Raw genomic sequence first — 26,130 nt, 5'->3', positions numbered from 1 at the left:
ATGAATGCCCACACTCACTAAATGCTGGCTCTTTACAAGTCTCTGTCCCCTTCACGCAGCAGGGAGTTCGGCTCGTTGGTATTACCTGGGAGGCGATAATCCTGACTGACAGGCATTTCACTTGCGCTCACAAGTCAGTCATACAGTACAGCAGCTGCGTGCAGATAGCTAGGTTTGAACACAGGGATATTGGGCACAGACCACACGATGATTATTCCTTGGCTTGACTTCAGAGACAGTCCAGTAATTCATACAGTCAAATACAGTGAAAAACTGAACAGCAACAACTCAATAGTGTTAAACAGAAGGACAATACTCCTCACAACAACGACCGTTAACACTGTTATCAATTACACTCAGGATAGCTGCTCCAATCTCTGACTCTAAGACTAACTTCAGACCACAGAGGTGCACACACAGTATTCTAAGGCGGAACACAATTCTCCGTTCCGTACGCTACGATACTCTGACTCCGGTGGGACAGTAACGACAGCCAACGCTCGTCCTCAGTCCAGCTTCTCACTCGATAATCCGATGCAACAACAACAACTCCAACTCCTCGTCCAAATTCCGGTGGAACACTAGCGGTGGCCAATATCGCTGTCGCCTCAGCCCAGCTACCAAACCCCAACACACCGAGTCCAACTCCGACTCCAACACCGGCTGATTGTTCGCGGCTGGCCTCCCTTTTATAGCTCGGCTGATGTGTATCGGAATATTCGCGGTCTGGCAAGAGCCAGAACATTTTCGTTGCATCCCACAGAAATGCATGGGGAAACAAGCCGAAGAGAACAATAGCCCTCTAGGCCGGCTGGGAGATCCCCGGTCGTCTGACTCACTAGCCCCTTCCGGGGAGTACCGACAGGGCTGGCACATAACAATAGTGTTATAAATTACAGTAATTCGTCACCGAAAGAGATAAGTAACCACAGTTGGGCCATATCATAATATCATGATTGCATTTTGATTTTCACAAACGTAATGATGGACATTATTTCTCAATGGTTGTAAGTTGGGAATAGTCCTGTAAGATTTAAATAAAATATTTCTTAAAGCGTAGGCGCGACTCGGAACGCTTCCAGAATTGATTCTTAGTAATGTTTTATTTGAACACATAAATTGCAGTTGTGAACTTTAACAACGTCCTCTGCGAATTACATTACAAAACATTTAACGACGGATGGTCGATGACCTCATTATTCAAATGAGAAGCACGTAATCACGCCGCTTATTGGTGGAATTAATGCGCATGACTAGAACTCGCAGTCCCTGGTCTTGATCGAGAACTGCTAGAATCGGTTCCAGACTGGTTTCGAATTTAGTTGGAAGAGCGTAACTTCATAACTCCTAGTTCAGAACCAGTTCTGGATTTCTTTCTGTTAGAACAGCATTTGTGCTGCTGTGCATGAGCGGGCAATTCGGAATTGTTTCGGTATCGTTTTGGAACAAACCTATTCATACCTTAGCCTTATTGCACATAAATATACGAAAATAATTTACGTAGTTATAGCATTGCGTATAGGTGAAACATCAAAACGAATTACAGTACATTATATTTAATATGTAAACCATCTTGAGAGAAGGCCATATAAACGTTATTTTCTATGGAATTACGTTTCTCAGAAATGAGCCGATGATTTCTTCAAAAAGTTGAGATACAATTTCTTTTGACTTTATTTCAATAATCCTGTAAGAGATATTCTTAAAAATATAGGTACAAATTAATTCGTGATAGAATTACTGAGTGTCCATCATGAGCCATACCTATCACGGTTACCTGCTCTCTCTCTCTCTCCGATCGTCTGGTCAGAACACGACAGGGCCCACTGATGCTGATACCGCTAATCCTGCGGTTAAGCAACATTGGGCATGGTCAGTATCCGGATGGGTGACCATCCAGGTCTACCACCTGCCGCTGAAAAACGAACACACAGCCACGGAGCAACACACAACGAGGTTAATCATGCCAAATTAACATTTATCAACAGACTTCAATGAACATCTACTATTATTGATATTTCCGGCTCCATGGCTAAATGGTTAGCGTGCTGGCCTTTGGTCACAAGGGTCCCGGGTTCGATTCCCGGCAGAGTCAGGAATTTTAACCATCATTGGTTAATTTCGCTGGCATGGGGGCCGGGTGTATGTGTTGTCTTTATCATCATTTCATGCTTATCACGACGCGCAGGTCGCCTACGGGAGTCAAATCAAAAGACCTGCACCTGTCGAGCCGAACATGTCCTCGGACATACGCCATTTCATTTATTGTTATTATTATTATCACCCACAATATATATATATATATATATATAATTCTTATACCTATTTCCCAAACAGCCCAGGCGAGGATCGCTAAAGCGACACCGGTACGGGGACACAATTAAACTACTGCTCAATTTGGCTGGTCTAAACGGCATGCAATTCAGTACCTATCTTTTTGTGTCCAGCCACCCTCTACGAATCCATTCAAGATATACTGTTGCTACTTGATAGTTGGAACATTGTAGTTATCAATAGTCTTCTGAACCGTGGTAGTGAAGTTTGTCTGGCAACTTAATTTATAATTATTGTAATCGGGGCTAGGATTGGGAGGAGGCGATCGTGGCCTTCATGTTAGGCATCATCTCGTATTCTGAGGCACTTATCCAGTCTCCTACTTTAGAGCAAGAGGATGGAATGTAAAATTTAAAATAAGTAGGAAACTTAGAAAATATATACTTTTTCGATTTTTCCTCCAAGAAAGTAAAATATTTTATATTTCATGCAATTATTCCGTCTTTAAGTTCCTCTGCATTTAGGACAGTTGTCCAGGTGTCGGATTCCCTATCTGTTGTTTTCCTAGCCTTTTCTTAAATTATTTCAAAGAAATTGGATCTTTATTGAACATCTCCCTTGGTAAGTTGTTCCAATCCCTAACTCCCCTTTCTCGACATAAACTGTGCCCCAAATTGTCTTCTTGAATTCCAACGTTTTCTTCATATTGTGATCTTTCCTACTTTTAAAATCACCACTCAAACATTCGTTTAGTAATGTCATTCCACGCCATCTCTCCACTGACAGCTCGGAACATACCACTTAGTCGAGCAGCTCGTCTTATTTCTCCCAAGTCTTTCCAGCCCAAACATTGCAACATTTTTGTAACACTATTCTTTTGTCGGAAATCACCCAGAACAAATCGAGCTGCTTTTCTTTGGACTTTTCCAGTTCTTGAATGAAGTTATCCTGGTGAGGAAACCATACACATACTCTAGTTGGGGTCTTACCAGAGACTTATATACCCTCTCCATTACATCTTGACTACAACCCCTAAACACCGTCATAACCATGTGCAGAGATCTGTACCCTTTATTTACAATCCCATTTATGTGATTACCCCAATGCAGATCTTTCCTTATACTGTATTAACACCTAGATACTTAAAGTGATCCCCGTAAGGAACTTTCACCCCATCAACGCAGTAATTAAAACTGAGTGGACTTTTCCTATTTGTGAAACTCACAACCTGACTTTTAACCCCATTTATCAACATACCATTGCCTGATGTCCATCTCACAACATTGTCGAGGTCATTTTACAGCTGCTCACAATCTTGTAACTTATTTATTACTCTATACAGAATAACATCATCTGCAAAAAGCCTTATCTCTGATTCCACATCTTTACACATATCATTGATATATATAAGAAAACATAAAGATCCAATAATACTGCTTTGAGGAATTCCCTTCTTAATTATTACAGAGTCAGATAACGCTTCGCCTACTCTAATTCTCTGAGATCTATTTTCTAGAAATATAGCAACCCATTCAGTTACTGAGCGATGCAAGGAACACCTTCTTTATGCAGCCAGTCCCTATGATATGTAGGATAATGGTGTCACTCGTAAGGTCCGTTAGTGTATTGAGTGGACTTGGCGGATTAATACATAATAACACCTTTTGACTTGCTGAGAAAAGCAACAGGAAACGATTCTTCATTCCCCTAATAGATAGATAGATAGATAGATAGATTTCTTGTTTTTGCTATTTGCTTTACGTCGCACCGACACAGATAGGTCTTATGGCGACGATGGGACAGGAAAGGCCTAGGAATGGGAAGGAAGCAGCCATGGCCTTAATTGAGGTACAGCCCCAGCACTTGCCTGGTGTTGAAATGGGAAACCACGGAAAACCCTCTGCAGGGCTGCCGACAGTGGGGTTCGAACCCACTATCTCCCGGATGCGAACTCACAGCTGCGCGCTCCTAACCTCACGGCCAACTCGCCCGGTTGTAAATAGATAGATATATAGATAGATAGATAGATAGATAGATAGATAGATAGATAGATAGATAGATAGATAGATAGATGATTTATTTTTACTGTAACTAGCAAAGTTACACTTAACCAGTGAGTACATGAGTAAAATATATATATATAAATCGAAGGAATGCAATACAAGTAGTTTCAGGAACAAATTATATGCTACAGTGCTATCTTACTATACATACAATATCTAATATAATACACAATATAAAATAAATGGCCATTTTGATTCCTAAGTACAACGGAGAAATTAAAATGCTATAACAACAATAATAATAATAATAATAATAATAATAATAATAATAATAATAATAATAATAATAATAATAATAATAATAATAATAATATTTACAATTGAATGTTGAATACCAGAAATTTCTGACATTGAGAAAAGTTGTAGTAACCCTGTTACAGCTGTGAGCGAAAAATATTGCAACAGGGATCGGGATAACGTCTCGTCAGTAACATCACCTAGGCTTCCTATGGTAGCTGATGATGAAGCTATTGGGATCCAACTAGCCTTTGTGTTGAGGACTCGACACAAACTGTGAAGCTTTTTATTAAGCGGAATGCAATTTATAAGCATTGCGGAATAAAGTAAAATAAATGAACCTTACCATGTAAATTGTTTCTACATTTGTTCTTATGAATTAAGTTATTGACATTTTCAACACGTATTTTATAAGTTATAACTAAACCCAATTATTGTAAACACAAAACCTAAAAACTGACGATTATCCTTACGTATTCAATTAAATGTAATTTGATAAGAACATAGTCAGAAGTAATATCACCATTGATATGAATATAGTCTTGCTGCACAATCAGATAGAGCTATGGTATGCTCTTCAAATCTGATGTCATTTCCTAAAACGTCATGGCACGGGTGTATCAGAAGTATGATGGGTACGGTACGCATCCAGGGCGTCACTCGAAAACCAAGGGTGGAGTCTTTGAACAGTGTCTATAAATCGATTTGCCATAAATCATTTTATTTTTATTTTAAACATTTTTAACCCTCAAATACATACTAAAACAAAAGTCGTTACTAATGGATTTAAGTTGTTAGCCTATGTCCTTCTTTTCTTCTTCTTTTTTTCTGTCCGTCTACGCAGCCATAAAACGGACACTCCCGACCTCACTCAGGATCGACTTGTCTGACTCGAAGAGTATGTGTCCGACATTTTTCTGATGGATCTAACAGCGCTTCACTTTTCCTTAAGGCAGTTTCAGCAGTTCGTTTCCATGTTGCCTTAGGACGCCCTTTTCCTCTCTTCGGATCTTCGATGGCAAGAGCTTTCTGTACCAAATGGCGTTCATCACGTCTTCTGAAGTGACCATACCAGCAGAGCTGATTGTTCTCCACGTTGTCGCTGATGGGCACAATTCTAAAAGATCCTTGCACATGCTAATTGTACACTTTGCCGTGGAGAGTGACGCCCGCCGATCATCGCAACATCCGCATCTCTGTGACGTGCATTTGCTGGTCATGCTTCTTCTGTCTTGCCTAACATTCGCAGCCGTTCATGAGGGCAGGCCGGATAGTGGTTTTGTACACTTTGCCCTTTAATTTGACTGACATCCGCTTATCACACAGAATACCAGTAAGAGACCACCATTTCATCCAACCAACACTGCTGCGGTGCTTGCGTCGATATTGCCATCGTTTGTGATGACTGATCCAAGATATTTGAATTTGTGCGTCATCACCAGTGATTCTCCAGCAAAGAAGACAGTGTTGTGTGGCCCGTTTGCCCGAAATGCACAAAGTTGAAGAACATGTACTCGGTCTTCTTGTGACTTATTTTGAATCCATTTGCCTCTAGTATTATTCGCCATCGTTCCAAGACTGCCTCGACCTCCTGACGAACTCATCGAACAGAACGATATCTTCTGCGTAAAATATGGTCCATGGTAGGTCTGTCATGAACTGCTCAGTCAGGTAGTTGATGACAATGTTGAACAGTACTGGGCTCAGTGCCCATCCCTGAGGTACACCGACATCAACATGGAAACTGCCTGAAACACATGAAGTGGTTTTCACCATAGTAGATGGACGTAGGTATATATATCTTGGATCATATTTACATACACTTCAGGAATTTCTTGATGTGGTAGGGCTGCCCAGACAATATCTCTACGAACGCGATCGAAGGCTTTCTCCAAATCGGTGAATACCATATGGATGTCTTTACGTAGTTCACGGTGTTTCTCACTCGAGATCCGCAGAGTCTGAATCGCGTCACTTGTTGACATATCCGATGTGAAACCACACTGATTCCGGTGGATTTTAATCAAACCCTTGATGCAGTCTCCTATGAAGCGCTCCAAGATTTTGAGTATGTGTGAAGTGAGTATGATGCCTCGGTAATACTCACATTCTCGGACATAACCCTTTTGCTTGTATATGGGCACAAGGAAGCTTTGACGGAACTGTTAGGCATTGGAAATCCAGCAAGGATTTTGTTAAACAATTTCGTAAACCACTCATTTCCTTCGGGATCTAGGACTTTCCATAGTTCAGCTGGAATATCATCGGGGCCAACCGCTTTGCTGTTCTTCATCTTTGACACAGCTACCGCAATGTTAGAAGGAGTAACTTCAGATGGTGGTGGTAGTGGTGGTGATTATTGTTTTGAGAGGAAGTACAACTAGGCAACCATCCTCTCTATAACGTTAATCACAGAAAAAAGGGAAGGATCCGACACTTAGAAGAATGAAGGTATCGGCCAAGGAAATACAAGGGCCACGAAGGGCGTGAAAATGAAAGACTCCCTAGCTCTCGGAACCTTGTAGCGTCGGAGTCGGTAAAGTACAAGAGCTTATCAAGGAAGGTCGGATCCGATAGATGAAAGTGAGGAGCCTGACACAGAAAAGTAGAAACAATTCCAGTACTCAGCTAAAGGCCCCGTGGTCACCAACTCACGCTCCCCAAGAGCCCCTTTCAGTCGCCTCTTTTGACATGCAGGGAACGTCGTGGTTGGTCATTCTATCGCCCCCACCAACATGGGGAGTAACTTCAGACACAGGCCCCTCAACTCACTGCGAAGCTACTCTGTCCCGTCTTCCAGCGGTCATTAATGGCTTGATCGTTAGTCAGTAATGTTGTTAGGCCATGTCGAACTTTTAATATTTACAGGCTTTTCTCCAGCAATGTAACTGGTATCTTCTAAGTAGGTGACCCAGTCACTTTAGATCAGAAACGAATTCTGTTGTTGCCTGATCGTGTACATCTTTTTCCGAAGTAAATATTCCCAGTGCTATTGGTACCCACCACTCAGTTTAGAGTAGTGGATCACCAACTGGTTTGCACTGCGCATCTCTCTTACTTGCTCCCTTGCCCTGAGCAAACGAGTGTGTTTTGATGAAGTAGAGGTTCGCTACAGTGGTAATATCTATGTTTGTAAACGAGCAAAGCACTGTACATGATTTGAATAAATGAACATTAACTTAATTTCAATAATATATTATTACGAATAAAACTCCGTCTGTTTCATTACTTCAATTTATTTCAGGATGACCCAATAAAGGCACACACACATATACCCACAAAATTCTAATTAATCATGAATGGCCACACTCACTAATTGTTGTCTTTTCACAAGTCCCTCTTCCCTACAGCATAGTAGGCGGTTCAGCCCGTAGCTATACCTGCGGACGCTTAATCCTTACTTTCACTTTCCCCAAGTCCATCCACTTCATACAGCAGCTGTGTGTAGACAGCCGGATCTGAACACAGGGCTACGGCCCACTCGACACACGACGACTGTTCGTTGGTTCGATTCCACAGAAAGTCCAGTAATTCACATAGTCACATGCACTGAACAATTAAACAGCTCAACAGTATTCAACAGCAGGATGATACTCACAACAGCGAACATTAACACAGGTCCATTTACATTCACACTCGCGATAGCGGCTTCCGTCACTGGCGCACACCGAGCCTCAGTCCACAGAAATACACGAACACACAGTACCGTCTTCCGTTCCGTCGTCTCCAGTTCACCCACTCACTGGTCTCTCCGACACCACAACAACCGTTCCTCGTTCAGACGTCGGTGGGACACTAGCCCAGCCACCGAACCCTAATACACTGAGTCTCTCACTGACTTCACCACGGAGTCCAACGCTGACCGTGACTCCACCACGGAGCCCAACTGTGATTGACTGTCCGCGGCTAGCCTCCCTTTTTATAGCTCGGGTGATTTGAGCCAGAATTTTCGTGAGGTGACTGGAGGCAGCCGTTGAATCTCCAAGAAACTCACAGGTAAGCCGGCCGATGAGAACAATACACGGAAAGGCCCACCCCACCCTACAAGCCGGCTGGGAGATCTCAGGCCTTGTGAATTACTAGCCCCTCCCTGGAAGTACCGAAAGGGGATACCACGGGGATGGCACGTAGCAATATGTATATTTTACATATTCAAGCAGAAAAAGACATTAAATAGCGGCAGAATAATTTATTGTTTTATATATTATTGGCACATTTTAATGAGAAAGTTAATGTTAAAATTAATAACTGCTTGCGTGTATTTCTAAATTTAAGATGGAATACCACCTATATGCATAAATATGCATAAATTAAGCTTTGAATACAATTAATGGGGCTATTTTAGGTTTTAAACTTGCTAAATTATTGAGAGTATAATTTATTAACAAGATAAATAGAGTGAAGAGAAATTGTGTTTCTGTTTCTGAAATACGCAAAGAAGCTGTCAGCAATTACAGCGACTTTTGGGAGGTTCTCCATCCCTTTCCCAACCACCAACTGTTTTAATGACTGGAACAATGTTTATGTACCATCGAAATGCACATTTTAAATTGTGATCCGACAGTAAATTTCCAAGTCGAGGTTTGTTCATTTTCATCAAAGTAAAACCTGCTCGCAAATATATGTTGACCCGCCATTGCCTGTCAGAAGATCTTGACGCGTATACTGCTATGATGCTCACTTCTAAGTTTTGATGCATTTACTCCAAAAATCTGTACACGCAGCAAAACTCCGCAGTTGACAGTCACTGATTTTGTGTTACTAATTCGATTTCTTAAATAATACGATATTTAACTTTAAATGCAATATTTTATTGCATTAATGTATGTGTACAACCAAATGGAAACAAAAAATATATAAATTATACAGTTCTAGGAGGAAATATTACTTGAAATTTATGTTCCATTTGTTGTTACTGTTTTGAGAACCAGATTAATGAAATGTAGTTTTATATTTGATTTGTGAATTCTAAGCATTGGTGCTTGGTCCGGGACATACTTCAATATTTGGCATAGACAGTATGTTCTGATAATGGTAATGGCATGCTCAGCACCAGTACAACTAAGTTTGAAAACCACTGTTAAAAGGGTCTCATTAACTTCAACATAAACCTCTATACGAAGTTCAATAAAGAAGATCCAGAGGAAAACCTGCTCAGGAGATCTTGACGCGTACTGCTGTGCTGCTCACTTCCACGTTTACAATGCATTTACGCCAAAATGGCAAAAATATATTTTTAGACATTTAAAGTTGAAGTATTATAAATATTTCAGAATATTTCTAACTTCACTTCAGTGATTCATCATTGATATACGGAACTGCCTACCTTAAGTATTTAAGGCATACTTAGTTCACCTGAATGAACATGAGTTCGATTCGCTCCCCCAAAGAAATTCTAAGAATTTACAAATGCGACGACCACTTCTGGAGAAACACGTGGCATAGGATTCACTCAGCCTAGTATGACAAGGAGTACCAGTCTTTACCTGCAGATACACTTCCTGTTCCAATCAATGCCGAGTTACGGACAGTGAAAAACCATTATCCATTACCTTGTACTCCTCCAAGAGCAGGCCTGCGCAACTGGCTGCTATCGGGCAATGTGGTCCCCGAGCTGCCTAGAGCAATCTCGGGCTAATTGCCTTCTTGCTTTACGTTTGCCTGTACGCTACTTCATTGTGTTCGTCACACCAGTTCCAGCTCCTCCCTGTTCACTGACCGAAAGCAAAATCTTCACAATTTCTAGCGAAACTTATCTACGAGGGCCATTCAAAAAGAAATGAGCCGGAGGCTATAAAATGGAAACAGCTGAAAGGATAGTAACGCAATTGCCTGCGGAAGAAGGTGCGGTCCCTATAAGAGCGCTGATGTCCTAAAATCACCGCTGGAGTGACATGAGTGCACACAACATGACGACAGGGCGAGCACGCGCACGCATTGATCGTCCACTGCACCCAGTCGTGCTGAAAACAATGAAATGGGGGCTTCAACAGAAGGGCAAAGGGGTGTAGAGCATTTCCTGACAGTAAAAGAAGCGAGGGGAACGTAAATTAATCGAAGAATGGCACAAATGTACGGAGAGCATGTCCTTTGCAAGGGTCAAGGCATGGCACAAGCGATTCAGGGAAGGACGCATGTCATTGACCGATGATTCATGGTCTGGAACGCCACACCGCATTACCAATGCCATTGTCCAGCAGATAGATGCCCTCATTATGCAATACCGACGAGTTACGGTAGCAGCCATTGCCTCAGAGGTCGGAGTGAGTGTCTTAAGTGTTCACGACATCATTAAGGACAGGTTGAAATTTCTCTAAAAGTGCGCCCAGTGGGTGTCTCTCAGTATTCAATCAGGACAGGAAGCATGTCGAATGGACCTCTTCCTTGAACATTTTCTGCACTGTGCCAAGGAAGGGAATGCATTCCTGTCACGAGTGGTCGTTGGAGACGATACATGGTGACATCACTTCGAACCCGAATCAAAACGACAGTCTCCAGTGGAAGCATGCAGGGTCGCCGCCACCCAAAAATACCAATGCCAGCTAAAGAAGGATCTGAGAGGCAAGCGATTTACCTCGAACACTGACGTCAAGCATTACGTTCGGAACTGGTTCACAACGCAGCCCCAGGAATTCACCGCCTTGTGTCGCAATTGGACAAGTTCCTCAACAGTGCTAGGCAAAACTTTTGAAATAATGGCACAGGTTTTCATTTTGTAGCCTCCGGCTCGTTTCTTTTTGAATGGCTCTTAAAGATAAAAATTTCTGCACTTACACCGACTGACGGCCAAAATCTTTAGTATGTTCAGTACCACGCACCTGTATGAATGGAATGAAATTATGTAGAAACCTGATCCGTTATTTCATATCAGACGTTCAGCTCAAAAACTGTCTGAAACTAACTACTGCGCAGAACTTTATTCCAAACATTGACAAACTCATACAACAACAACAAAAATATATACTAGATGTTTAGGAGTAATCATGAATAAATGTAACAAATATGTCAGGATTTAAATTGCGTATCGTTTTGCGTTTAATTTCATGTTTGGACTGTAAAATGTCCTATACACATTGGTCACAAAGCCAATAACTTCGGAGTTATGATCCATTACTACTACCAGCAATGATCACTATGTTCCAGTAATTTACGGAATGTCGTATGCAACAAAAGACGGAAATACATTCCTACCTAATCATTCATCGTAACCGATTGCAAATGAGGTACTTGAATGATAAGGCACGCCCCAGTTTCATTATAGTGTTACAAAGTAGGTTTGTGCTTTCAGAGAGGACAACTGGGTACAGAACGCTCGAACACCTCTTCTTCCTCTTCGCTTTCTTCCCAGTTACTTGGGGTCGGTACTTAATAAGTATTAAGACTAGTCTAACGACCGGATAACTTTTCTGACGCCAACGTGAGGAATGTATTCACTCTTGCATGTTTCTGTAGTGATTGGTATTGTGGAGTATTGTGTGTAAGTGAAGATTTATTTTAAGACGAACACAGATACACTGTCCCCGAGTCAGAAGACTTAACCAGACGTGGATAAAATTCCCGGCCTGGCTGGGAATTGCACCCGGTGCCCGCTGAACCAAAGGCCACTACACTGACAATACAGCCAAAAAAGTCGGATACAAAACGTTTAGACATACACTTATCAAAAATACCCAGAATTTTCCAGACATCCCAAAAGGCATTAGTTATTATTTAGTGATTTCAACGGTCAGTATAATATCTGTGTGTGAGAAGTGTCTGAAAGTTGCTGAAAATACACTCTGTTAAGAACATTATAACTGCATAAATTATAAAGTAAGCATGAAAAATGTCTATTGATCATACTCTAAACTGATATATTGTAGCTCAATACTCTACCCCTTAATTTATCGGCTTCTCGTCGCCGTAAGACCCACTACACTGACAATACAGCCAAAAAAGTCGGATACAAAACGTTTAGACATACACTTATCAAAAATACCCAGAATTTTCCAGACATCCCAAAAGGCATTAGTTATTATTTAGTGATTTCAACGGTCAGTATAATATCTGTGTGTGAGAAGTGTCTGAAAGTTGCTGAAAATACACTCTGTTAAGAACATTATAACTGCATAAATTATAAAGTAAGCATGAAAAATGTCTATTGATCATACTCTAAACTGATATATTGTAGCTCAATACTCTACCCCTTAATTTATCGGCTTCTCGTCGCCGTAAGACCTATCTGTGTCGGTGCGACGTAAAACAACTAGCAAAAAAAGAAAAAAAAAAAAAAAAAAGAAAAAAAATATCGGCTACCTCACCCGCTTTTAGTACTCGATGTAACTCTGTATTATAATTAGTTAATTACAATGTAGAGGAATATAGGGTGTACTGATATATTAATATTTTAGTTTTATATTACCGTAACACATTGTCTAACGTATTCATACATACATACATAACATACATTAATCGGGATTATGAATAACAAACAAAAATATAGAGAGAATCATGAAAAAAGATAACTGGAGTATTTTCTAGCGTCATGCAAAGTCTTCTGAAGGTTTAATTGGTAAGAATTTCACCCTACAACAGGATTATCCAAAAAAATAATTCAGGCTCGAAGTCTCAACTCCAAATCTAAACAACTGAAATTGACTTCTATGGAATCACTTGGGCAAACCTAAGCAATTAGAATAATATACGAATTTCAAGACCTATGAAGAAAGTCACCCTAGGAATCGCGGATGCGTAGAGTAAACAAAGTTATCATCAATGCAAGCGGAAGTTTCTTTGAAGAGGACAAAACCTAAAATGTATAGTTTCATTAAATTGTTCGTCATTTCACGTCACACCATAATGTTCCATTTTCTTCGAATTGGTGGGTGCTCAGGAACGTTTCAGTGCTTGTGTTTTTAGCCCTACATGAATAATTAATTACATTACAAATGATTAGCTTTCCTGACGATAGTACATAAATTGTCAGTTGATAAAATAGTTAATACTAATTTAAAACCCGTTTATATTTTTTGGCAAATTATAAACATGAAACCTTGGACGTTTTAAAAAGAAAATATTGACCTAAAATTGGTAAATAAAATTACTGTTTCAGTAAGGATTATATTTGTATTTTTCCAACCGTAAGTAAAGTAGGCCAACAACGTTATTAATATATACATCTGAATGCTTGTATGCTTGTCTCTCTTCCTTTCACGTAAAAATTACTTGACCCATCCAGCTAAAATTTAACAAATTTATGTTTGATAACTTACTTACTTACTTACTTACTTACTTACTTACTTACTTACTTACTTACTTATTTACTTACTTATTTACTTACTGGTTACTTACTGTCATGTTGTTTCTTTAAAGGGGTCGAGCAGCGAAAGGAAATATGAAATGTGTTTTGGTAAAACCGATAAAAAGTTACGGGTTAGCCAAAGTATTTAGAATTAATTCTCATGCACATTTCCTTCGTAGCTCTAGCCATTCACCAGAAACCTGCACTCTTTTACATGTTAAAGAGACATTTAGAAAATGCGGCCTGGGGCGTTCACATGTTCAGTGCTGATACGGAAAAACTGCAGGTAGAACGCGTTGATCAATGTTGTAAAAACCTCCATGATCTTCTGAAAATGAACTACACAGTAAGCAATAAAATGTAATAACGATCAATATCATATTATACAATATTATCGCTTTACGAAGCGTTTAAGAGATCACACACACTTCTTCTACGGCAGATTCAGCTCACTTGCGTGCTGGTGAGAAGGTGAAGCGAGACGGAAGGATCAACTCTCCTACTTGCGTGATGACGAAAGCAAAGGGTGAGAAAAGGTAGCCCACTATCGCAAGGTAAAGTCTGATGGAAGGTTCGTGGTGAGGGATTCTGTAGTCACCTGTGAACCAAAGGAAACTGCTGAGTGGCCTAGTAAGCAGAGCTGTAGTCCCAACATTTTTATAGGGTATATTCTAATAATAATCCATGACTAATCCCGATTTTCAGATCGCCACTGTCCATAAAATTAGTAGTTGGCGCCTACAACTGCTTCAGCGTAATATGAAAGAGACAGAAACAGAAGATACTTTAAGATGGAACAATAATATAATGCACACATTAAAACCTAAATACAAAAAAAGAACCTGAAAACATAATTACAGGGATTTTGATTATACAGTAATCTTCTACGACAACACCTTCCATCTATCTAATAGAAACACTCAAAAATACCTTCAAATACCTACAAATTCTCATGTACATTTACTTCGTATCTCTAGCCATTTTCCAGAAACCTGCACTCTTTTACACGTTAAAGAAATTTTTAGAAAATGCTGTCTGGGGCGTTCACATGTTCAAGTGCTGATGCGTTATCGTCGCCATAAGACCTATCGATGCGACGTAAAGCCACTAGCAAAAAAAAGTGTGATGCGGAAAAACTGCAGGTAGGGCACGTTGACCAATGTTATAAAAACCTCCATGATTTTCTGAAAATGAATGACAGAGTAATCAATAAAACGTAATAAAGATCAATAATATATTATACAATATTATCGCTTTACGAAGTGTTTAAGAGATCACACACACATCTTCTACGGTAGATTCAGCTCGCTTGCGTGCTGGTAAGGAGGTGAAGCGGGACGGAAGGACCAAATTTCCAAATTGATAAACTGCACTTTTCTGACGGCTTACACCTCAGTATCAATATATTCGTTTTCAGAATTTTTTTTTACTCAAACTACCCATCTTCAACCAACGATCTTTCTTTCTTGTTGCTAAACAGCGTGTTGTTTGTTTTCAGTCCCAAAGAAACTGTTACTAAACGCGTAAGACTGTACAGGACAGTGATGCAAACTCATGAAATAATTCACATTCTGATGGACCCACAGCTACAAAAGTGATCAATATACCAATATTAGATATTTCGATAGAACACTCCCGAAAGCAAACATCAGTTCACATATTATTCAAAAGATGACGAGAGAAATCTGATACACAACGTTAATACGTTCATGATTATTATGAAGTAGTGCTTAAGTAGGAATTCTAGAACTCAGTGGAAGAATAGTGAAAATTAAATTAGATCAATAAAGCAAAGAAAAAAGTATACACAACAAATCAGAAGGTATACTCTGCTGAATGAAGTTAGCAGAAGGCATACGGCGTATACCCGCGTGTTTCCTCAACTATAGCCCTGCTAGTAAGTGGTCCTGAGAGTCGGCTACCGGGTGCCTTGGAATACAAGTAGGCATCTGGAACATATTCTGAATCGTGGCCCTCCTTGTGCTCAGGCGGCCAAAACTATACAGTCCACCACTAGCCCCTAAAACTTTAGAGTAAGATTATCACTGTAACTACGTATAAGCAGGGTAGCATCTTACCTCACAGAAAATTTACCAAGCAAGCTCAGAATGTTTTGAGTAAGGTTCGGATCCATGGGAGTGACGGAGTCCCACTACCATTTGACAAGCTAGGAACTTCGTGGAAACAACTTGGCGAACGAAATAGAATTCGATGGGGAGCTATCAATATTAATGGGGCTTATGAAAGAATGAAGGAAAGAAAGAAAGAAAGAAAGAAAGAAAGAAAGAAAGAAAGAAGAACTGGCTGGGTAAGCAAAGAGGATGCGTCTGGATGTGTTAGAAGTTAATGATGTTCGGGTAACGGGGAGATAACAAGGAAGATATAGAAGATTGTGCGGTGTTATTTAACAAATGTCGAAAGAGGAAGGGGAGAGTGTGTGTGTGACTGCTCGTTAGGAAAACTATATGACGCATCATAGTTTCAGTTAGCCACGTAACTAAACGAATGATGCGGATAGATTAGCGGTTGGAGGAATTAGAACGAGTATAGTCTCAGTGTGCGCACCATCATCCTGGAACCCGACGTAGTACAGGTTGAGAGATTTTGATGGAACTTGTTAATACATACTGACTGAAAGTTAATAAAAAGTATTATGGAGTATTTTTTTATATTGATGCCCAACGACTTAAATGAGGACTGTCCATTTAAATGGACATTGGGTGTTCCTTCGGTAAAAACGTAAGTGAAATTTATTTCGCAATTTGTACTATTCCACTATTTATTGAATTCCAATAGATACCAATCAATTTACAGAAAATACACGGAAATCGAGTAAATATACAGGTGCATAAACATCAAACAATAAAATGTGATACAAGAAGCGCTGTGGAAGGAAGTTATTGCGAAGCATGCTCAAACAACGCTCATTGTTTTTTCCTTCAAAGAAAAAGGGCTCGATAATTCTGTGACTGGAAACTGCGAATCACACTGTAATCCTCGGTGCATGATGTCTTTCATGAAGCATTTGTGGATTTCCAGTGGCCCAAAAACGTACGGTACACTTCGTTTGTTAACTTCACCGTCCAAATGAAAATGCGCCTCGTCAGAAAACCAAACGCTGTTAAGAGATTCTTGTCTATCCTCGTCCAGCAAGCAAACAGTAGTCGTTGCCGGTTGTGTTCATCAGTGAGCTTCTGCGCAGAGGTCATCTTGTATGGGTGCAGATGGAGGTCACTTTTAAGAATCCGTTGAACGCAGTGTCTGGATATTCCCAGTTGTACTGCTGCCTCTCTACACGACTTGCTGGGGCTTCTCTGTATAGCAACTCATGCTGCTTCAATATTCTCCGGCGAACAAACAGGCTTCAGTCGAGGTCACTTCGGTTCCAATATTGGTCCTTCCCGTACTAATTCCTCATACAGTCTGTGATTGGTTCTCTTGCAAGGAGCCCCTCGTGTACGTTGTCGAACTGTTTTGTGTGTGTGTGTGTGTGTGTGTCTACGCATGCATGCAAGTGTGTACGATCGATGCGCTGTCATACGTGTCGCTTTTGCCTCCTAGGCTCATACTGACAAGCTTCACATACTGTTCGCATGGAGCGCTGATGCACTGCTTTTTCTCACAGAAAATCAAGCGCAAGCTACTATTGGTTGGAATTCATATCAAACTGGAAATAATTCCATACGTGCGAAGCCGTGAGTAAACGCTAGTCATGTATAAGTGTAAGTGCGCGTTCATATATGTCGTCCTCTTTGTACCTGAACGAGTTGTAAAAGTTATACGTAACAGTAATACATTTCACGATTTATTTTATAAGAAGTATTAGAATTACACAATATGATTACTTGCCGAATGAGACTTATCTCATCGGGCGAGTTGGCTGTGCGCGTAGAGGCGCGCGGCTGTGAGCTTGCATCCGGGAGATAGTAGGTTCGAATCCCACTATCGGCAGCCCTGAAGATGGTTTTCCGTGGTTTCCCATTTTCACACCAGGCAAATGCTTGGGCTGTACCTTAATTAAGGCCACGGCCGCTTCCTTCCAACTCCTAGGCCTTTCCTATCCCATCGTCACCATAAGACCTATCTGTGTCGGTGAGACGTAAAGCCCCTAGCAAAAAAAAAATACTTATCTTTCCTTTCATCCCACAATTTAAGTTTATAATTAATTACAGTTGTGCATATTTTAATGTGTGTGAATTATATCACGCAGGTACACTTCAGTAATTCTGCTGTTCACATATAGTATAAGGATTTCGCTGGTATATTATCATAAATTTATTTAGTTACCTGGCTAAAACAATTAGGCATTATGTTAAATGTGTGGCCAACTGAAATATTTGATTTATTTAGAAAAATTGACAGTGTTTATATGACGTTATGGAATTAAAATTTCTAACAAATGTAAATGACGAATAAACTGTATATGTTGCCATGAAAACGCGTTGAAAACAAATGAAGGGTCAGGGGAAGAAAACAGGTATTCCACATTTTTCGCAATGGAATTAACGGTGATGTACTGAGCTTCAGTTATTCAAAGCATATGATTTTGTAACTTTTTATTTGTTTAACGAATACAACGTTTTGAAATTAATATTTTGTTTTTCTGAGTTCTCAAGGAAATTACCAATTTTCCCCTCATCCTTCAAATATCCGTTATCAAAATACCAATTTATAGGTTAATAGAAATTTTGGGTGAAAATTTGGCAAACATGGCGGGATACTACTATTCCTGTTATTTTTTAATTATTATTATTATTATTATTATTATTATTATTATTATTATTATTATTATTATTATTATTATTATTACCTTACGAGATGTGAAATCCCAGAGAGGAAGAAGGAACCTTTATACAGCAGAATGAAGTCAAAATAATGAATATTGCTTTCTTGAAATTTCATAATATATCTTTGATATTCGTAATGGCTTGTGATTGATCTTGAGCTTAGATTACGTTCTAAATATGCAAAATTATCACATTATTGTTACTTGCGACTAGAAATGAAATATCATACCAATGCGAAGGAAGTATAATTCTACGTCTTCGAATCCAATCCAATACTTCATACACTTCCGTACTCAGTTCGAACGCTTAAGGCAGCACAATCGTTCATCACCTTGTTTCAATGACGCACGTAAAATTATCCTTGGGGCGAGGCATAAATGTGTCTTCATTTTTATACAATATTCACAAGGAATCCACCTGATTTATGAACGATTGTGTAGTTATCTTCTTACCAGCCCGTGCAGGTAAAGCTAAGCCTTCTGTATGCAAGCGGGAGCATGGCCACCTATAATTGTTTCCCATAAAACATGCGTCTTTCAGCCCTCACAAGATGACGTGTACTTAGACAATAAGCGCCTATGCCACACAACTGCATTCCTAATCGCTACATTTGAATCTTTCACCGTCATGGAATTATTTATTGATGTGTGTCAAAGATACAATAGGGCTAGAATTTTAAAAGAAATGCAGTATTTTAGGAGTAGACAGTACATTTCTATTGCTATGTGTTCAATATTAATGTTTTGATGTTGAGAGAATCTGGCTTTGGAACCAGCACAGTCATCAATGTTACAGGTAACCCGCCCACTTTTCAAGAAAGTCGCTACATTTTACTAACTTTCTAGAACTGCTTCTTATTTTTTATTATTCTCCTACAGCTTTTCCCACACCTGTGGGGGTCGCGCATGCGAACTATGTCGCACATGTGGATCTGGCCCTGTTTTACGTCCGTATGCTCTTCCTAACACCAACCCTATGTGAAGGGATGGATTCACTGTTGCGTGTTTCTGTGGCGGTTAGTAGTGAGACGTGTTGTCTAAATATGAAGCGGAGAGTGTTGGGACAAATACGAGCGCCCAGTCCCCGAGCCAGAAGAGTTAATCAGATGCGATTAAAATCTTCAAACCCGGCCGGGACCCTCTGAACTGAAGACCTGAACGTCGATCATCCAGCCAAGGAGTCGGACACTAACTTTCCCGAACTATTTTTATATTCTCACATCATTGTCATAGAAAATGCCGCATCGCAGCATAGGTGAAACGTCTGAGAGTGAAAACAAATCGAAGTAGTTTATACCACAAAAAACATTAGGTAACAATGGTACCGATGTACCTACGAATGATGGTCACTTCCTTACGGGGGCTTCAGCAAACATCATCACCATCATCATCATCATGATCCCTTCCATTCTCTTTCATGGCTGAAGATAATAGAGGGATTAAATACCCGCCTTTGGAAGTTACCTAAAAAAAATGCTAAAAATATATTAACGGTAACTTAATTTTCACTTTCTGTATAGCATATTTTTCTCAAAAATATATAAATCGGTGAAGCAAATATTACGCCATTTTAAAATATCACGATCCGACCTCAGTGGCGCCAGTCGGTTAGTTGTAGATTATTATTATTATTATTATTATTATTATTATTATTATTATTATTATTATTATTATTATTATTATTATTATTATTATTATTATTATTATTATTATACCGCTTTTCCCACACATGTGTTGTCGCGGGTGTGAACTGTGCTGCACATGTGGATTTGGCCCTGTTTTACGCCGGATGCCCTTCCTGACGTCAACCTTGTATGGAACGATGTAATCACTATTGGGTGTTTCTGTGGTGGTTGGTAGTGTAGTGTGTTGTCTGAATATGAAGAGGGAAGCGTTGGAACAAACACAAACACCCAGTCCCCGAGCCAGAAGCATTAATCAAACACGATTAAATCTCCGACGCAGCCGGGAATCGAACCCGGGATCCTCTGAATCGAAGGCCTCAACGCTGACTATTCTTCCAATGAGGCGGACTATTATTATTATCATCATGAAATTATTATTATTATTATTATTATTATTATTATTATTATCATGAAATTATTATTATTATTATTATTATTATTATTATTATTATTATTATTATTATTATCATCATCATCATCATGAAACTTTAGCCACTATTTTGTACCCTATGCCAGTATGCATGTTCCGTGCGTACTAGAAATAGTTTGAGATGACAATGAGAATTAAGTTGGCTGATTTCAGTTCCAACGGTTATCCTGAACAGAGCTTTCCATATACACAAGGTCAGTGGTTCTCAAAGTGGAGCTTATAGATAAGATATTATATTTTAGAAGAATAAACATAAATGGTAGAGTACAAAGAAATAATATATATCTGAACTGAAAGAATTTCAATTACGAAGCTAATTAGCGTAGTGAGCTAGATGCTGGCTCTCCTCTTGAACGGCCGAGATTCGATTTCCGGTCGATTCAGGGTTGGAATTTTCACCCAAAAAATCACGTGGTGTTAGGAAGGGCATCTGGCCTTAAACCTCAAACAAAAACAAAACACCGGGCGAGTTGGCTTTGCGGTTAGGAGCGCGCAGCTGTGAGCTTGCATCCGGGAAATAGTGGGTTCGAATCCCACTGTCGGCAGCTCTGAAGATAGTTTTCCGTGGTTTCGCATTTTCACACCAGGCAAATGCTGGCTCTGTACCTTAATTAAGGCCACGGCCGCTTCCTTCCCATTCCTAGGTCTTTCCTATCCCATCGTCGCCATAAGACCTATCTGTGTCGGTGCGACGTAAAGCAAAATAGCAACAAAAATAGCAAAAACAAAACATGAGCCAGATAACTCCAGCAATCCCAGAATGTACCTGGGATTAGCTGAAGAAAATTTTCAGTGACCCTGCATTTTAATCAGGACTAATAATGCTGGAGAAAAGGAAGAAATATGCCTATACAGTAGGGTCTATAGGAACTATCTCTAGTTTTAATACTTAACAGCCTTTGAAAATGCTGAAAGATTTCAGAATTTTGCTCAGTTCTAAGAGTAAATTCTTTAAGAAGTATTAGACAGCATATGAACCCAGATCAGAATATAAACAGAACGTAGAACATAGGAAAGAATTGACAAATGTATATTTACAGTGAGGTTATAAAGATTATTTTAGACTGCAAATATTTAGTGTTAAGTTTACCGCCCTATTGTACTGTGAATACATTTCTATGCTGGGCAAAGTTAAATAGGGACACAGAAATATTTTCTGTGAGCGCACAAACTTTTGGCGTGTTGCACATCAAATTTGTCTCTTTTCAAGTGTAGCATGCAAATGCTTTTAAAAACAAAGTGGAGAACTTTTTAGTGAGAGCGAGAAATGTTACAAACAGGCTTTAAAAATTAACACAAGAAGTTAACAGCTTCATAATGAAGCTTTTATTGCTTGAAAGCAGAGCTTCGTCTCTCTGTCTAGTTCTATTACAGCAGGAAGGTCGCAACCCCTATCACCCACGAGGAAGAGCACTTCATAAATCATTCCACTTTCGGGCCTTCCTAGGAAGATTTTAACTGACAGTCAATCTAACGAACCGTTCCAATGTATTCACACAGTTACATTTTTAAAATTTATCACTTGACGTTCCGAAATTACCAATATATTTTTATTGGCACTCTGTGAATCAAATCTTTAATACATATTGACGAATCCATGACGCTCTTTGTTCATTTTATCGTCTCAATCGAGATTGGTCGACAGAAGTCGAAGCAATGAGATACAAATATAAAATGCATATTTTTTGGAGAAATAAGCAACGAGCAAAATACACGAACCCCGTATCCATATTATGGGCATGCTGGGTAGATTCGGGCTAATGCATATTTGTGCGCACTTATCATATTATTATTAAAGGGTGACCCTGTTTGTTTTAGCGTTGAAACGGATTCAGAAGAACAGGCAATATGCTCCTCAAAATCAGAAAACCAGAATACTAATAATTACTCTGGAGATATTGATGTTGATGCTCTTACTTATAAACCGACCTACGTTGTTATACGAGGCCGGGACTCTTCTCATTCCGGATCAGAAGCTAAATATACTCAACCAATACATTTGGCCACAACGTATCTACCCATTCCAGTTGTCACCTTTGAAAAATCTGACAATGAAATTTCTTGGTGACATTGATAAAGTTATAAGGAGTTTCGTTAAAGAAATTATTGGGTTACCTACTGACGCCCCACATGAAATGATTTACGCACCACGCTGTCTTAGAGGACTTGGAATTTTCAAAACTCAATGGGAGGCTTTCATTCAGCATATAAATATTTGCAAAAGGCTGACGCATGTGAGAAGCCCATACATCGAAGCCACTAGAGAGCTCCATACTTAAATCGCCCATTGCCTTAAACGCCTGCCGCTCAGCGCGGAAGTTGAACATCTCGAAAACCCTCTTTCCAAGATCATCCGAAAAGTACTCCGCGAAGATTCCTTTAGAAGTTGGTGCACACTACCGTCCAAGAGTTTGGGAGTGATATTCTTTTCCCACTGGAAGAAAGGAAACGCTTGGCTTAGTAATAAGAGAGGCATGCCATGCGGACAATGGACAGAAGCAATTAAAATGAACTGTAATGTCATCCCAGTTCGACCTCTCCCTGGAAGGAGCTTTAATTCATCTCGTTGCGGAAGATGTGACGAGTTCGAAACCTTACCTCATGTATTAGGGTTCTGTCGCAAGGCAGAGCTGATGAGGATCTATCGGCGCAATACAGTTCGCACATTGTTTGTTGGAAGCCTCCATGAAGAAGTAGGATGTCTTTCCACAAATGGATCCACAAGACGAGCTGATATTGTTGTCATTGACCGGGCGAAAGGTACGGATATGGTGACTGATCCCACTGTAAGATTCGAGGAAAATGAATAGCAGCCTCGATTAGTGTGGCCATATATCAACCATGCCTTGATGATCTCGGAAAGAAGTACGAAATTACAAAATGAGAAGTCATTGGCGCTAGAGGGACAATTCCTAAGCAGATGCTGGACTTCTTAAGAATAAACAAAATACTGGACACTATTATCCAGACCATAGCGGACTCAGCGTTGAAAAATTCATTGGCGATTGCAAGACACCATTTGTACTCCCTAATTTGAAGAACCATGTACTGGATATTCTTTCTCAAATAAAATCTGAGACAGACAATCTGCCTGATGGTGGCAATAGTAACCTTGAGTTATGACTCAAGCCCTACATAATTCGAACATAATATAAAATAAAAATTATTAGTATGAACTGATTAGGAGACCGATCTTTTGATTTTCTGATTTGGGCGGCTATAAGGTGGATTATCTCTCTGCTGTGAGCTGAATTCTTAAAGTTAATCCAAGAGAAACACACATTAATTTATGACCTTGTCAATAACTTTGCTTTGTAGCCTCGTCGATTTCAGCTAGCGTTCAAAATTACAGGCCAAAAACTATGTGAATATTAAGGCACGGTATTCAATTATTTGAAATTGATTTTCCGTCGATCGTAGTACAATACTATCTGTTTCACGTCACTTTTTTTTTTTGCTAGGGGCTTTACGTCGCACCGACACAGATAGGCCTTATGGCGACGATGGGATAGGAAAGGCCTAGGAGTTGGAAGGAAGCGGCCGTGGCCTTAATTAAGGTACAGCCCCAGCATTTGCCTGGTGTGAAAATGGGAAACCACGGAAAACCATCTTCAGGGCTGCCGATAGTGGGATTCGAACCTACTATCTCCCGGATGCAATTCACGTCACTTGAACTTGGATTAACTTCACTAAAGAATATAACTCACAGTATATCACTCATTGTTGTTCGGCTTCTTGGATTAATGGTCAGTGTAGTCGCCTTCGGCTCAGAGGGCCCCGGGTTCGATTCGCGCCCAAGTTGGAGATTTTAACCTTAAATTGTTTATTTCCTCTGCCTCGGGAACTGGGTATTTTTACTGTCCCCAATATTCCTGCAACTCACGCACCACACACAACACTATCCTCCACTACAAAAATACACAGTTTCCATACACGGCAGATGCCGCCGACGCTCTTTTGAGGGTCTGCCTTTGAAAGGCTGCACCAGACTAAGAACAGCAACACGAAATTATATACTCATTATTCACGATAGTAAATTCTTAATATGATAGACTGCTGTATAGTTTAGCGAAAAATAAGAATCGTTATGTTTGGAATTATGTTGAGTTTGCGTCCCACTATAAATAGTTCCTGACAACGCCCGACGTATGTAAAACGAAGACGTCATAACATTGTGACAAACTTAGCCGTTTTATGGCTAAATAAAACCGTTTTATGTTCTCATTTTCTTTAACAATAAAGCATTCAGCGTACATTCAATAGACAAATACAAGAATGTGAGTGTCAGATGAAATAGATTTGTAGCCATCTACTTCTTACTAGGTTGGTAAAACACTTATTAAATAATGTTCCAGTACCGTAATAATTTCGTGTGGCTATTTCTAGCCGAGTGCAGCCCTTGTAAGGCAGACCCTCCGATGAGGGTGTGCGGCATCTGCCATGTGTAGGTAACTGCGTGTTATTGTGGTGGAGGATAGCAGGATAGCGTTATGTGTGGTGTGTGAGTTGCGGGGATGTTGGGGACAGCACAAACACCCACCCCCCGGCCGGGAATCGAACCCGGGACCCTCAGAACCGAAGGCCAGTACGCTGACCATTCAGCCAACGAGTCAGACAATGTTCCAGTGGACAGCCTCTTTATTTTGTGATTAAATATTGTTTAAGCTGTAGTAAAATTAAGTATGTGTAGGTTTACTCATCATGTTTTCTGGGATTCATTAGAATCATGATGTAACATGTCACTGACCTTATGAAATTATTTAGTCGAAATGTTCGATCACGAAAAATGTCACGATTTTTCTGATTCCAGATCTGGTCGCCATGTTTTAACCGGAAAAAGTTCTTGTATATTTGTTTAATACCTTTCAACTGGGAAGGTTAACAACTGGTCGGTTCTGAGTATTGGTATCACTTACTTCATTTAGATCGTGAAATATAGATTTTGCTTTGTGATATATAAAAATCAAATAAAATTTATGTTTTGTCGTTAGTCCTATATATATATTTACAAGTTGCTTTACGTCGCACCGGTGCAGATAGGTCTTATGGGGACGGTGGGGTAAGAAAGGCTTAGGAGTGGGATGGAATCGGCCGTGGTGTGACAATGGGAAACCACGGAAATCCATCTTCAGGGCTGCCAACAGTGGGGTCCGAACCCACTATTTCCCGAACACTGGATACTCGCCGCACTTAAGCGACTGAAGCTACCGAGCTCTGTTTTGTCGTTATGTAGTGAACTCAAAGACGTTTTCGCCGTTAGGAAAGTACGATTGATACAAATTGTCACATCGGTGCCATCGATAACTTGAACTGCAAACCTTAATGAAACAGAGACTTGTACTAACTTAAATGAAATTTATGTTGTTATTATTAAT

Source organism: Anabrus simplex, chromosome 1, assembly GCF_040414725.1.
Source record: "Anabrus simplex isolate iqAnaSimp1 chromosome 1, ASM4041472v1, whole genome shotgun sequence".
Lineage (NCBI taxonomy): Eukaryota > Metazoa > Arthropoda > Insecta > Orthoptera > Tettigoniidae > Anabrus > Anabrus simplex.
Note: the sequence above shows the minus strand (reverse complement) of the source record.